Source organism: Alligator sinensis, unplaced genomic scaffold, assembly GCF_000455745.1.
Source record: "Alligator sinensis unplaced genomic scaffold, ASM45574v1 scaffold885_1, whole genome shotgun sequence".
Lineage (NCBI taxonomy): Eukaryota > Metazoa > Chordata > Crocodylia > Alligatoridae > Alligator > Alligator sinensis.
In genome coordinates, this window is record NW_005842056.1 from 1,307,618 (window position 1) to 1,323,331 (window position 15,714).

The 15,714-nt window shown below is 50.6% G+C and overlaps 1 protein-coding gene across 5 annotated transcripts in view; it reads right to left on the bottom strand.

The window, feature by feature from the left end:
- LOC102368863 (mitogen-activated protein kinase kinase kinase 3-like) overlaps positions 1-11,877 on the bottom strand; it is a 92,952-nt gene extending 81,075 nt beyond the window's left edge. For 2 of the 5 annotated variants that reach the window (XM_006022953.3, XM_006022952.3), the window contains exons 1-2: positions 11,756-11,877; positions 11,400-11,481 (exon numbers count right to left, since the gene is read on the bottom strand). The gene's annotated coding sequence lies outside the window, so the exon portion shown is untranslated. Of the gene's footprint in view, positions 1-8,178; positions 8,282-10,475; positions 10,698-11,399; positions 11,482-11,755 lie in introns of all 5 variants that reach the window. The other 3 variants (XM_025203363.1, XM_025203364.1, XM_025203365.1) reach the window with 3 other exon arrangements.
- Positions 11,878-15,714: the final 3,837 nt, after the last annotated feature.

Below are 15,714 nucleotides of genomic sequence, written 5' to 3' on the forward strand. Positions count from 1 at the left end.
GTGCCACCCAGCAGGTCATTTCCTAGGCTGTAGGTGTGCTGGACATTTTTCCTCCCTAGGTGCAGCACTTTGCATTTCTCCTTGTTGAACTGCATTCTGTTGTTTTCTGCCCACTTGTCCAGCCTGTCCAGGTCTGCTTGCAGCTGTTCCCTGCCCTCCGGCGTGTCCACATCTCCCCATAGCTTTGTGTCATCTGCAGACTTGGACAGAGTACACTTCACTCCCTCGTCCAAGTCACTGATGAAGACATTAAAGAGTATCGGTCCAAGGACCGAGCCCTGCGGGACCCCACTGCCCACACCCTTCCAGGTCGAAACCGACCCATCCACCACGACTCTCTGGGTGCGGCCCTCCAGCCAATTTGCCACCCACCGGACTGTGTAGTCATCCAAGTCACAGCCTCTTAGCTTGTTCACCAGTATGGGGTGGGATACCGTATCGAAGGCCTTCCTGAAGTCTAAGTATACGACATCCACCCCTCCTCCTGTGTCCAGGCATTTCGTAACCTGGTCATAAAAAGAGACTAGATTGGTCAGGCACGATCTGCCTGCCACAAACCCGTGCTGGTTTCCCCTCAGCATAATTTGTCCTGCCGGGCTCTCGCAAATGTGAGCCTTGATAATTTTTTCAAAGATTTTGCCAAGGATGGAGAATGCCTTGTTTTCAGAGGTGCTGGGCGTAAGGCTCCCGGTGAGTTCAGGCAGAGCAGTGGGTGCTCAGTCCTTTTCGAAAAGCAGAGAACGGAGGCCTCTCAAGCCAAACTCTCACTATTTCGGACAAGTCACAAACCTGAGCACCCATGACCCACAGGAAATCTGTGGCAATGTTCACAGCAGAACCCCAGTACTCGGCATATTGTATGTACAAATCTCATGATGTTCTGATAAAGAGGAGCTCAAGTCAGCGTTCCCATTTTAACAGCAGGGAAACTGAGGCACCGGAGGAATGAAAAGGTTTTTCCGGTGCAAAACACAGAGAATCCAGTGAAGTCATGCAGAGAAGCTGACCCTTAATGGGGACTGATCTGCTGGACCCTGTGTGTGGGTTACCACCTCTCCATCATCTTTATGCCAGGCAGGGGTGGCCCCCTGTGACATGTGTGTCACAAGTGGCACAGGCAGCCTCCGTGCGTGGCACGTGGCAGATCGGGAAGGGGGCACAAGCAGAGCAGGCAGGGAAAGGGGACTGGAGGGCACTCAGGGACGACATGGGGCTTAACCTGTGGCATGGCTGTCAAAAAGGTGGGCCGCCACAGATATAAGGCATATTCAACATTAACTCACAAACCCCTGTGATGGAAGAAGGCATCATCCCACCTCTGTGGATGGGTAATTTTGGCACAGGGTCAGCCAAATGGTTTGCTCACAGAGGCCAGGCCAGAAATATGGGAACAGAAGCCCGGTCTTCCAGACAAAAAGGGCAGCGTCACAATGAGAGGACTCGAGACTCAGCTGCCGTTCCCTGCTCCGCCACCGGTGTCCTGCCTGACCTTGGGCAAGTCCCCTAGCTGCTCACAGCTTCTGTTCACATCTAAAAACAGGAATACAGAGCACTGCCCTACTGCACAGTGATAAATAGCATTTGAGAGGATGAGACAGGTTCTGGTAATGGAAGTGCCCCATGTCAGTACACACAAAGGATTCATGACCCGGTGCCTTAAACCCAAATCCAACTTTCCTCTCCAAAATCACCCAGTCCCCTGTCCTGCGCTTCATTCACGAGCTGCCTGGCTCCCTCTGGGGCTGCTTTCTGGAGGGCAGGCTGGCTGGGTGTGGGAGGGTGGCTGTTTCTCTCAATGGGCCTGTGGACACCACTTTTGCCCCCTTCCCCAGACGTACCATTTTGCACCAAGGAGCTAAAAACAGGCAGCGGAAAAGCCACATCTTCAGGGTGCGCTTTCTAGGCCCTGATTTGAGGCTTTGGCAGGGGGTTAAATAAATCAAGATGCTCTGGAAAGCAAATGGACCTGAGAGAGGAGCCAACACTGGAGGTTTCCATTTGCTTCTAAAGCACTAGAGACAACTGCAGCCCTAGCTAGGAGTGAATGCCCTTGGTTTTTGGCAGGCAGCCCGCCCGGCCACAGGAAACTGTGCAACAGGCTACACGCTGAATGCTGCCTCAGGATGCAAAAACTGAACTGAGCTCAGGAAAAAAAAAACCCTGGAAGGTGGAAGGGGAGAATCTGTAGTAAGCACTACAAAGACTCCTCATTCAGGGCAAGGGCCAGTAAAGTGATGTGCTGGTACCCCTTACATATGCCCTGAAGGTGCCATCATATTCTCCACAAAAGGAGATCCTAAGGCCAAGCAATTTCCTAAAATCAGACATTCCAACAATTCCAGAAAAGCTTGATCCAAATTCCTTTACAACCAAGAGGAAGACCCCCGCCGACTTGGATGGGCTTTGGACCAGTCCTTAAGTACCCTGCTTTTCCAAAGCAGCAAACAATTCTCAGCTCCCCTTCCTGAGCCCCCTTAGAGCAGCACCTCAGAAAGCCAGGCCTAGGGCATGGTGAGGATGAGCTGATTATTTTTTGTTCAGTGCTTTGAAGTTCATGGTTATTTTCAGATTCCAAGAAAGCATTTGTACAGGCAAACAGGCCTAGATGGGGGAAGAAAAGGATTGTAGTGCTGTGACGAACAACATGAAAGAGCCGCCTCTCCAACTGTTCATCAACCCGGCAGTGGAAATGAGAACTCTCTCGGTACAAATGATTTCCATTCTCCGTGTCCTCTTTCCTGTTGAGCACTTAATGCTGTTCATTACTGGGGACTGCCAGCCTTGTGCATCTCTCCAATGAGGTGATTTTTCTCTTGGGCTAAAAATTAAATGCTATATATTGTATTATATATTTATAAATATGTGCGTGTGTAAATGTATTATGTCTATATATATGCACAGACATATAGTTGATATATCTATAGATATCTACAGGCTGATAGATATATGTTGTGTATGACTATGTATTTATAAATATTGGGTGTTCTAATACACAGACGTGCATATGATATATCTATCTATATGTATATATAATGTAATGATCTTTATAAACTAGTTAGATGCTTTTGCTCCCCTGACTGCTTTCCATGCCATAAGCCAGGTTTAAGTAGCCCAGCTGTGATTGCACTTAGCCTGCACATATCAGGGGTGCAGCTCTGCTAAAACTAGTGGAGTTATGCCGATGCAAAAACTGGTAGAGGTCTTGGTTCGGGAAAGAACTTCACCCCAGGCCTAAATTTAAGCCAACTGTTTCTGTCCCCTGGTGGGAGCTAGGACGGTGCAGGAGGATCTATCTTGAGCCAAGACCCAAGTGAGAAGGGAACCAGCCCCTCTATGTACAAGTGTCTGAGCTCAGTCTTGGCAGGAGCTGAGCGCACTCTGCTGTCACTGCAGTTAGCATCTTGCTGGAGCTAGCCCAGACAGCAGCATGACTGATTTTGGAGGAAATTATATAATTAAAAGTAAGAACACACAGAGGTGAGATAGACAGACAGACAGACAGACAAGAGTGCAGAAGTTCAGCGCTGCAAGCAGCATAACAAATTAAACTGTGCACAAATCCCTCTGCTGCCACCAGCAATTCCAGCCCTACTCCCCTTGCCGTAACAACAGCATTCCTACCTGCACCTTTCTGACATCTTACAAGAGCCTCTTCAGTAGCTTCACAAATCACAGCACACTGAGATGTGCAGACGGCTGGCGGACTGACCCTCCCTCACTGAGAAGTTCATACCCACCGCCTTCAAAGAGGCAAAGCTCATTTCTTTCTAGAGCTGTGGTTCTCAGCCTTTAGATGCGAAGCATCTCTGGATAGACTCGAGTCCCCCTTGGAAAATGCCAGCTCCTAGTTTTCACTCTTTTTTTGCCTAAAGAAAAATAATATAGAGCAGTTTGTTCCGCTGCAAAGAACTTGGCAAGACCGCAGCTATGGATTTCTATTTGAAATCTTTGGGTTTCTCTCGTACATCATGTTTGTCAACCTACCGGTGCTAACATTGTGTGGCACCCTTGAAAGGATCTCAAGGCACCTTGGTTGAGAATCACTGTTCCAGAGTGTAAAAAAGTCCTACAGGCTAATAGCTGCACAACTTTAACTTCCATAAATCAATGGGACACCTATGAGCATAAGGAGCAGGTGGGAACAGGTACTGCATACTGGACACACACTGATCTGGCTTGTTTTGGTCCAGAGTTGCAAGCCCCTATCAATGCCATGCATGAGTATTCACATGCACAGAGTTGTTCCCTTGCATGCATATGTTGTTCCCTTGCATGCATATGCTGAACACAGCACCGGTTTACAAAATTGTTCCTTGTACCCTCTGCAGCATGAGAAAATATTCTGTACAAAGCCGTCACATACTGGCAAGGAGATGGAATAAATGATCTAATGGGACTTTCTCCAGCTTAAGCCTTTGTGCTTAGTCACAGGATAATTATCTCCCACATTGTAATGAAACATGTAGGCTTTGCTTCTATGGTTATTTTAGGAGGTCACTACCCCCTTGACAACATTTCACTGCACGTAGGTTATCTGAGTTATGTTCCTGGCAATGCAAAATGCTGGTACCAAACAGGAGTGAATGCACCACGAGCAAAGGAAGCCAAAAAGAATGGAAACTGTCTGAAGAACAACTTGTATCCACATGGCTTTCAACTTCTAAAAGCTCCCAGATGCGTGCACGCGCTGGCGTTACTGAGGCACTGATCAAACACGCTTTGTACTTGCTCTATTGCTTGGCCTCCGAGTATTTAGGTCTAGCTAGGTGAGGTCTGGGCAATTTGCACTACACGCTGTTGCAAGTCTCGGATTTTGAGAGAGCTGTAAGCATGCCACTAACCAGGGCAGGAGTAATAGTTATCAGCACTGCAATTTAATAAGAAGCTGCTGCATCAAGCAATGCTCTTAAAAGGTTCAGGGGAATAATATACTAGAGCAGTAAAGCAGATTATACTTTGCACGCCAGATTTTGCTCCCACTTACACTAGAATAAAGCAAGAATTTCTCTGAGTCAAGGGGCCAGAGCCTCCATACGTGCACGCTGACGTAGTCCCACACCTTAGAATTACCCAGTTTCGACCTGCCGAGGTGCTGGTCCAGCAGAGATGTAGCAGGGCAAGCAAAAGCTGAGCAAGGTACAGCCTCTGTAACAGCACAGGGATGTCTTTGCTGTAGTCCATTTGTCTGGCTTTTTGCTGGAAGGAAGAGGCAGGGCTGCTGTGCAGAGATGGTCACAGCCTATAGAATAGTCCTTTCCACTAGCACGTGAGCTTAGCCTATGCAGTGCATAGAGCTGAATCCAAAATATGTCCCACAGGTTGGATCCAGCTCACAAAACCATGTCATCTGGCCTGTGGGGCCACCACGGGTCCAGAAATTTGGCAGTGTGGGGAGTGGTGGAAGTGGTAATTGCAGCAGCTCCCAGAGCTGTGGCAATTAATCCTGCCACCACTTGCCCTGCCACCAAATTTCGAGATTCACAGGCAGCCCCGTGCACCAGATGTGGCCTGCAGGGTTGAATGAGTTGGGCACCACTGGTTTAATCTATTAATACTGTAGTCACCCCCTGGCCACTTAACGCTGCGCTCCTGTGTTGCTAAGTCCGTGATTCTCAACCAGGATGCTGGATACCTTACTGTGCCGCCAGATCCTTTGAAGGGTGTGACAAGATGGGAGGAGATAAGCAGATAAGTTAAGTAGAGAAACGCAGGCTCAGGCTTGTCCCCGCCTAAATTATCCTCCAGCCGCATTGCCCAGCACCTCTGCAATGAGGTACCCACTGTAGGATATAAATTAGCTTTTGAACCCAGGAGCCACTCAATTCACAAGTATTATGGAGAGATGCCTCACATCCAAAAAGGCTGAGAATCACTGTGCTAAGTCACGCCTCTCATCTTCCCAGCAATAGCAGGACCAGAGCATCGCAGAAACCACGAGCCTCTGAGCCCTGGAAACTCTGCAAGGGTGATTTAGCAGTGCAAAGCCCAGGACACACAGTCCAGAATCGGTCCTGTCGTGGCACTGCCGCATGCCCACGCTCTAGCCAGCTCAGCACAACATGTATGCAGGCCATAGCTGGTCGTTACTTGGTGACTCCAGCCTTTTTTCTATGCTTAGAAGTAGGCCCCAAGCCTTTAAACGTTGCTTTGCATAATTAGCTAGTGAGATTGCTCAGACCAGTTAGCCCTACTCATGTGAGTAGGGCTATCAGGGGCTGGGATGTGTTTGTCTTACAGGCTGTGTTAGAGGCTGCCCCGTGCAGTTTATCTTGAAAAAGACAGTAGACTTTGCCCCATAATCAAGTGCCTGTCGCTGTCAGCAAGAGGTGAGGGCTGTATTCACTCCCTTGCGGTTTTTAAGGTTTATGTGCTTGATGCTGGTCTGTGAAGATCATTTACACCTTAGCAGAGTGGGTGAAACACACATCCCATGCACAGCAGGGCTTAGCACCCACCCAGCCCGGGTATCGAGAACCACAATGGGAAATCAGGACTACAGGTTTCAGCACCAGTGAAAGGGGACCTAGAGGGCCAGGGTGCAGGGGCACTACAGAGCAAGGCAGCCAGGAATATGGCTTAGCTGACCATTGAAGGACCCCCCCACCCATGCATAGGTGTCCTTCAGGTAGGACTGAGGAGCCACAGCAGTCTCTACTGGGATCCCCCTCTCCCTGCAGCCAGGACGCTGGACCTGGGATGGCCCACAGTCTCCAGCTGTCATAAGGGTCCCTCCGACCCTTCGCAGCTGGCACGAGACTCAGCTCCAGAGCCACAGGAGGAAGATGCATGGTGCTTAGAGGCATTTGGATGGCTACCTCCCATTCATTTCAGTGCGACATAGGGTAGAGCTACAGTAAAGCTCAAAGAGCGAGTTCCAGCTGTGCAAGGTGGATGCTCTGCGTCCCGTTCAGGGCCAGCCTGCGAGGAGCAACACCGCAGGCTCCTGGCGGCAAATGTACTGGAGGGACCTAGCCTTGCACAGCTATGCACTTCTCAGAAGATAGGCCTACAGTGCCGTGACGCTGAGGGATACAAGTACTGCAGTGGCAGAGCACCAGTGATGTGAAACCACTCCTGCCATCCCATGTACTTCCATCTTGGCTATCCTAGGTACCCAGCAACAATAGGTGTGGGGCTCAGCCAAGTGGAGTTCCTCACACCAGTGAGGCAAGGAAGGCACAGCGGGTCCTGAGATTAACTCGACAGACTTCACTGGCACTACTCCGCATTGACACTGGCCTACGAGACTCCTACAAGACAGAGGTGACAAAGCAAGCCAAGCCATTCCATGTGCAGCACCTAGCACCACGGGGCCCTAGTCCAAGCGTCAGACTTCCAGGCATTATCACGGTGCTAGTAACAATAATAATCACTCAGCACAACTGTGCTTCTTTCCGTCGCCAGGCTCTTGAGAGGCTTAATCAGGGTGTCTACACCTGCTAAGATCATCACATTTCCCCAAAAATAGGTTTGGAGGAAAGCAGGAGAACAGCTTGAAGAGCAATCCCTGGCAGGAGGGGAATTAAAATGTGCTTCTTGAGCGCTGTGTTTTAAGGCCGCCTACCAAGGGCTGGATTCAAAGCTGGTGGGAGCTGGTATAGCAGTGACTGGAGAGACACCCCCCAACAACTGAAACTCTGGCCCCACCAGTTTTTAAAGAAAAAAAAATTGGCTTCCCACGAGCTGCCCGGGCCAAGATGATAGGCAGCGGCTGTTCCCGACTTGCAGGATATGCACACGAGTACGAAGAGGAAACGGCGTTGTTCTTTGCTGGCAAATGCTGCTACGTTTCTGAATTCTCATTTTTGACATTACAAGGAAGTAAGCACAAACCTGCTCAGTGACATTGTTCACTGCTAAGCTTTTGCTTGCTGGATGGCAGAAAAGAGTCCCCGAAACCAGTAAGAGGGGAGGGACTGCCTGGTGCCTTTCAGTAACACACTGGGCACAGCCGCTTAGGAGCGGTTAGCCAGTTAAAGGACTAGCAGAAGCCACACGCAGAACAAGATTTCAGTCGACTGCAGTTAAAGATTTGAAGCTGGCTAGTGAGGCTACGTGCATGGTCTCTGAAAACCCAGTCCCAAGCCTGGTGCGGCTGCCGCGTTTCAGTCTCCAGCAAGACAGAGGCGGTAAACCGAATACTCTGGATCCTCATTCAAGAAATTGCTTTCTGCCTACCTAGACCCCTCCTCTTCTGCTGCTTGATCCAAGTCGCTGCAGACGGCCGCTGCACTCTGTGTCCCAGCCGATTTTCCGCTTGGAGGCAGCTGCTTTCCAGTGGCTGCCGAAGTGAAACCAGTCTGAGAAGGATCCTGTGACCCTGCACAAGCCAAAGTCCTCCGCCTCCTCCTCCCACTCACCCTTGTCCACCTTAGAGAAGTGGCTGGCATGAGTAGCACTGCTTTCACATAAGCAGAAAAAAAAAGAGAGAAAGAGAGAGAGAGAGAGAGAGAGTGGGAACCAAGACATATATAAAGAGAAAAGAAAAAGAAACGCATGTACTGACATAACACTGCAACACACACACACACACACTTTCCTCCAGCCAGATCCCTTCAACTCACAATCTGCTAAGCCAGTGGTTCTCACTTTTCGGGGTCATGTACCCCCTTGTAAGTTGGTTATCCTACAGTGGGCAGTTATCATTCTCTGTTATGGATAATAGGTAAAAGAAAACCCAAAAAACCACTTGGTCTTTCCACCGCATTGGAGCTTCTCCAACCATCTAAAAAACTGTTGTGTTTTTCTTCACTTTCTTTCCCCTCCACTTATATTCCTCTTTCTTCTACTTTCCTTTCCCTCATGTACCCTCTAGAGCAGGGGCGGGCAATTATTTTGGGTGGAGGGCCACTTACTGAGTTTTGGCAAGCCATCAAGGGCTGCATGACAGGCAGCCAGGGGCAGGTAAATATTAATTTTCTACATTTTTAGGAGCCCTGTGGGCCGGACAGAATAGCCTGGCGGGCCGCATCCAGTCCGCGAGCCACATTTTGCCCGTCCCTGCTCTAGAGGCTTGGGGCATCACTCCAGGGCTATGTGTACCCTACTTAGAGAAATGCTGTGATCAATCAACTACCCGGTCCTTGAGCAAACTGTTACATCACCACAGCTGTGGTTTCTCTTCCTTGCTATCTCTATAGCACCTACCCCGTGCCTCTAAAAAAACCCCCAAAAACCTAGAGACTATTTGCTCAAAAAAACTTGTTCTACTTTCTATGCTCATTTGCTTAGAGCAACATGTGTCTGGAAAATACAGGGTCCCTTTACATCATGTTATTTAGCATTTTCCCCTCGGTAAAGACAGAGCACGAATTACTCAGAAAATGAAAGGGGATGTGAAAGCTGCATGTCTTTCTACAAGGAGAGTGTTTTGCTCTAAGACAGTCCAAAATTTCAGACCACTCTTCCCAAGAAACAAGTTTGGAAATCCCCATTTGCACCCCCTCCGCTGTTTGCTAAGGAAACCAGATGTCTAGAGCTCGCCAAGACAGTGATCTCAGCCATTCTAGAGAGAGTGCTTTTTCATGAGTCATGGAAAGCAACAGCTCGTTGCTTTGGTAATGCTGGATAAGCAACTGGTCTTTCACACAGAGCAACCTTCAAAAAAAATATTTCTCAACATATTACACAGGAGATGGTCCAAAACGTAACTGGATTCACGGCTACCTCTATACTTGGATTCTAGGTCCAGTTTCAAGCTGGAAGGAGCTTCAGATGCTGTTCAAAGTCTCTCGAGAAGAGGCATCCCAAATACCCACCTGGCCCTACCTGCGGAGCACAGAACTCGGGTCCACGCCAAAGCGAGATACAGGAAAATAAAAACACCCTCCTCCACGGCAGCCCGAGGGCTGAAGGGGAGGCAGAGAAGCAAGAGACAGGATGGGGATGGAGGAGAAGGGAAGTGTGGTACCCCCTTCCATCAGGCGGAGGGAACAGGGAATGAACAGACATCCTCCAGCCCCAGGCTGACACCTTGCCAGAATCCCAGTGCTCCTGCCCAATACCTGCAGATAACAAGAAGGGCCCTTTAATGGGGCACAACCCCTGGATCTCATCCGTGACTCCACACACTTTATTTTGCTCAGTCCTTGATAGCAGGTTTATTCTTCTGGCTAGAGAGAATCGCGTACATTTTCCAAACCTCGCAACTGTGATAACACGGATACAAGCTTCCAGCAGAACAGGGTGAGAAAGAACTAGACTTTGCCCACTGACACTTGAGAGACTCAAAGATAAATGCATTTAGCCTGCATCTGCCCACCTGTCTTTGCTCTAAGTCCTCCTCTTTCCCCATCCCACAATAAAAAAAAGCTGCAGAGGACGATGCCACATAAGGCATCATGGTGCTTCAAAAGTCAGCCAAAGGGGTGGACAAATTTAACAACACGGCTTAGGCCACCAAGCAAGATAGGGAAGGGTGGTTTTCTTCCAGCTCCCACTGCTGAGCTCTCTGGATGTCTGCTCCTACATGATACCTTTGCCTGCTGGTATGGGATTTCAGGGAATCCCCCCCGAAGTCAAGCCTGTTGCTCTGTACCATCTCCGGCTAGGCAACTCCGTCTCGTTAAGCAATGCCCCGGCCTCAGTTATTTAGGCCTCGTCCCCTTTCAGATGGGCTGCAGCAATCTGGTACATGCAGGCATGAAGTCTTCAGTGCTTAGGGAAGTCCAGCTGGTTCAGAAGGCTGCAGAGCATCCCTTTAGTAGCACAGAAAATATCATATTATACATGTAGCGCTGTCCGGGCAGCCTCCAGTACTCCATACTCCTGCCTAGGCATGTGCTGAAGGTCTCGTGACCTCTCACGCACACACCATGGTCTGGAAGGACTGACGGCTGCCATCGTGTCGTGTAGCGCTCCTCCGTGCAGGAGAGAGGTTTAACTGGACCCGTCGAACACTGTGGAACGCACTTCATCGGGAACTAAGGGCTATTACAAACTTATCCAAGAGCAAGATCCATTTCTCCAGCCCATATTTAAACAATACAAAACAAGAAGTGTTCCCCACACACATCTCCTTTTGGAAAGACGAGAGTGCAGCCAGGCAGCGGGTGTCAGCCACTGCTGAGCGTGCTACTGGAAGGGACTTACCCACTAGTGACGGGTCCCAATTATGGCAGGCCATTAAGCAGAGCAGAAAGGCCTGGCCGTGCTCAGGGAGCTCAGCTGCCTGGAGTCGGTGAGAAATGCATGAACCTACAGGCCGAATCTGGGTGCCTTCTGAAGGTGACCTGAACTAGCTCCATACCTGTCGATTCAAAGCGCCTTTCCCCTTCGTCTTTGGGCAGCTTCCGAAGACATAAATCCGCAGAGCAAAGATAAGACGCAGACGCAGCTGCCCACACAACCCACCAGGATTGAAGTGACCCGTGCCCAGCCTGAAAACTGTCAGTAAATACCTGTGTTCTCCTGGCCGCTCTCCTTCAGCTTACCGTCCTCCCCAGAGGCTCCTGGTAGGGAAGAAGCCAGCACCCGCATGTCCTGAAAGTTAACAAACCTCGGATCAGTCAGTGCAAACTCAACAGTTAAAACCCCTCCAGCAACAGCCTCTCCAGGATGGTTGCTCAGGCACTTCTGAAAACAGAGGCAGGAAGATGCTGTCAGCGCCACTACCCGGTTTGGGAACGCTGGGCCTTTACCAAACAGGAGTGAGCCCCAGGAGGCAGGGGAAGCCAGCACAGAACAGAGGGGTGATGTGTGCCCCGCAGGGCTCACTTTTTTCCCCACCCGTGCATTAGCTGCACCCTGCACTAACCATGTCCCCCGTGCAACAGCCCCCGCTGGAGTGCCAGGGTGCCAAAGCAGCAGGAGCCCCGGTCAGCGATTTCTCCTCAGCAGGCTCCAATGTCACGGGTGCTTCCAGACCTGCGACTACCAGAAATATTGGTGCTAAAGCTGGCCATCATCCTCTGCCCCTGCTGCGCTAATGGAGCCAAGTGCCTTGCTGCTTTGGCTTTTCTGGCAGGAACCCAACATTTTCTCCCTAGAGAGAGAAGGAGCTTCCAATCACTGGCTGAGCGACACAGAGAACGAGACACCCGTGCCGTACATTGGCCCTTTGCACCTCAGTGCTTGGGGTGCAGCACACGGGGCAATCCCAACACGTGAAGTTATTTCAGTGACCCATGACGTGCACCTGGGAGCCTCAGAGGTGTGCAGCGCTTGCACCTGATAAGACCAGGTGCTGATCAAAGGTCAAAGCGACCGGAGCTCCTCTGCTCCACAGCCCCACTGGATCTCTTAGGTTCGGCAAAGCGAAGCAGAGTCAGCCCTTGGATGGAAAACCCAGGTGAAAGGGAGGTCCTTCAGGAAGCCATGTGGTACTCTCCTTTTGCAGTCACCAGTGACCCAGCTTGGCATAGGGAGCAATCTGTTATCTCGTGGTCCTGGTGGAAAATGGGCACAGAGCAAGCAGAATGCCAGCCAGCACCCCGGTATGGACCTGCCCCTCTCCAGTGTAAATGTGGATCAGAGCCATCTTTGCAAACTGGATGCAGGAGCTCCAGGCCACAGGTCTATAGGGGGAGGCAGCCAGCTGGGCTCCCCTAGGCTGCATCTGGCAGAAGCCAGCCCCTGGATCTCTGCCAGCCATAGCCAAGAGCAGAGATGTGCTCCGATCTTGGAGGGAGCCGCACTGGCTGTCATTGCAGCGGGTCCAGCATGCAAATTCACATTGACACTTGTGTTGCATGCAAATCTCCTCCAAAGTCACCAGGGCCAAACCCACTTGGCTGGAACGAGCCATAACACGTCCCCAGCTACATCACAGGACCAGCTTGTGGGTTTTGTGGCTACGCAGAGCTGTTTTCACAGGATCCTTTCGATTATTTAAATCACTGTTTAGCAGGAAGGAAGGAGGGGGGAGGGAGCAGAGAGGAGCATGATTCAACATCTGTGAGCTATACACAGTCTGCTCATTAGTGGCCCAGTCCTGCAGCAGCCACACCTCTTGCTAAGATCTTACAGGGTCAGGGCCTTCACTGGAAGCACAGCATCGCTAGGACCGTGCTTGCAGATGGAGCGAAGGGTAGTGCAACCAGCTGCAGAAAGGCATGTGACTGCACCCTGCAGTCAGCACCAGACAAGTCTGAAAACCAGGATCTTGAACTCTGCAATGAAGTCTCTGCGGTGCCAGCTTTTTGCTTTCCTCTAGTGGGACCAGCCTGCATGAAGGGAGCTTGCCCTAGTGTCATGATGACTGAAACTCCTCACATACACATGCTGCACTGGTGCAATGCAAGTCATTGGACTGTGGAGACCAGTCCAGCTCCGCTTAGCATCCATGCCAAAGGAAGCTGGGGGGTAAAACCACATCACATGCAACAGCCCATCTGAATGGAGTTAAACTAATGTGAATTCCTCCAACAGGGACATGGCTAAATCCCCAGGCTCTGGTTTCAGAGCAGCAGTATTTCCAGGCTCGCACACACAGACGCTTTGGGATGGGCACCGTCTGCCCAGTCACTTGGGTCTAGTCCCATGTCCTTCCTGGAGCACATACAGAAGTGGCACACGGCAGGCACCAGCCTGCTATCTGTTCTCAGTAGTGTCCACAGCTCAATAGGCTCTGACCAGTCTCGCCCAAAGGGACAGTCCTTGCTCACAGTCCAATGACAGGCAGAAACTGGTGACAAAACAGTCCAACAAGACGGATTCTCCGCAGAAACTCACCCCTTGCTATCCCATTTCCTTTACTGGTAACAAACAACTAAGCATAGACCTCGTGCTATGCTCTCTGCCCAAGCCGAGCTGCTCCTAGCTATTCCCCGACTTCCTCAGTCCCAGATGCTAGATTCCCTCTGCCCAGAAGAGGCTCCAGACTTTCTTCCATGCTGACTGGCACTGGGATCCACTTGACGGCAGAAAACATTCGGCATCATTTTGCAGGGTGCTAGCACCTTGCTTCAGGGCAATCCCACGCAGGACCCTGTATGGGAATTCAGGGCATCTATAATGGGATACTGCCCATTATGGATCAACTTCAAACTGTATTTCTCCATTATGCTTGGAAGAGTTTTTTCCATGAGGGTAACTTTCCTGGTCCACTGCCAAAATGAATGCATTACACTTCCATGTGCTCACATCATCACACAGGCCTGATTGGCTACTTTCTCCCATCAATGTAGCCTTAGCTCCATTGTAAGATCCTTTGTGTAAGGAACCTGCCCGCGTCTGGAGTCAGATGCTGAGTAGCTGTAAATCCATGGAGCAATTGCTATTTACAGCCTGTCTGAAGACCAGACTCAGAAGGTGGCAGGGGCTATTCTGGCACTACATATTGCATATCTAGTATCATGACAACAACTCCTTGCTCAGTGGTTTATATACCTGTTGTGAGCATGGCAGGTCTTAAGAGGCTTCCCCCATCAGAACCACCATGGATGAGTAACTGAGTTTGCTGCCAAAGCCCTGAAGCTCGGCTCAGTCCAGCCCAGCCCTCCACCAGCACCCCTCCAGGGCAGGCTGAAGACCCATGATGGCTCAGCATAGGGGAAGGATACATAAAGCTTCTGCTCATCCTAAACCTCCTGTTCTCTGAACAAGCCAGAGGCTTCCCTCCCTGCAGCTGCATCATTCACCAAGACATTTTAAAATGATTTTCCAAAACACCGGGCTCTTTCCCAGAGCAGCTCACTCCAGCATGGTGAGACACTCCTTTCCAAGAAGCCAGCCAAGATGCCACACCCACGGCCGCAATGCCCAGTACAGAGAAGGGGCTCCCCGGTCCCCTTGGGATGACGCTGAAATAGTGCAGCAGAGCATGCCCATACCCAGATAGCTACCACACACACACCTGGCAGGAAATAAAGTGGCTTGGTCTCCAATCTCTGCCTGGGCTTGGTATTTTGCCCATCTCTGCAGAGGGTGTGATCTGGGATGCAATTCCCATGGAGTACAATGCTTCATATGAGAAGCAGCCCCACTTTTTCCAGGATCAGGCCCTTATTGTTTAGCATGTCCCAGGCCTGCCATGGCTGGACATGCACTGCACACACCACCAGCTGGACTTCGGCCCACACAACTCCCGAGGCTCTGAGCCAAACCCTGCCTCAGCTCCACCCTCCTGCCACCCAGCTACTGTGGTTTCTCCTCCCTGGGCTGCCTCTGACCATCTCCCAGCCCACGGTGCATGGGACAAGAGAGGCTTTAATTACACTGATAAATCGTTCCTCGTTTTAACACAGGGGACACAGTGCTGGAATTCTCTCTCGATCGTGTCCATGCTGCAACAAAATGGGGGCTCTTAAAATAGCAGCAAAGACAAGGAAACTTGGATTTTGGCTCAGGTTCAGGCCTGCAGGGCAGCCTGGGCTGCTACCTGGTGTTAAAATCCTTCTCTTCTGACTCCCCCTACTAGTGTAGTCAGGCCCCTAGTCTACAGGGAGCTTTTCCCAAGTAAGAATGTCCAAGGGTGTCCAGATCAAGCTGTGCAGGTAGCATTTCTTCCCCACCCTGCAAAACACTACCTCTGCCGCAGCTCTAGCCAAGGTACCAATAGCAGCAGCACAAATCTGCACTCAGATCTGGATGAACCATCATCCATCCCACTTTCTCAGCAGGCCTACCCAACCACTGTGCCTACAATGCCAGCTCCTCATCTAGTCACAATCCTAAAGCTGCTGAGCAAGAGAAGCCTCTTCCTTCCCTTTCTGGCAAGGGGAAAGGAAGAGAAACAACACGCAGCAAGCGTTGGTCACAACGCTGCATCCATCG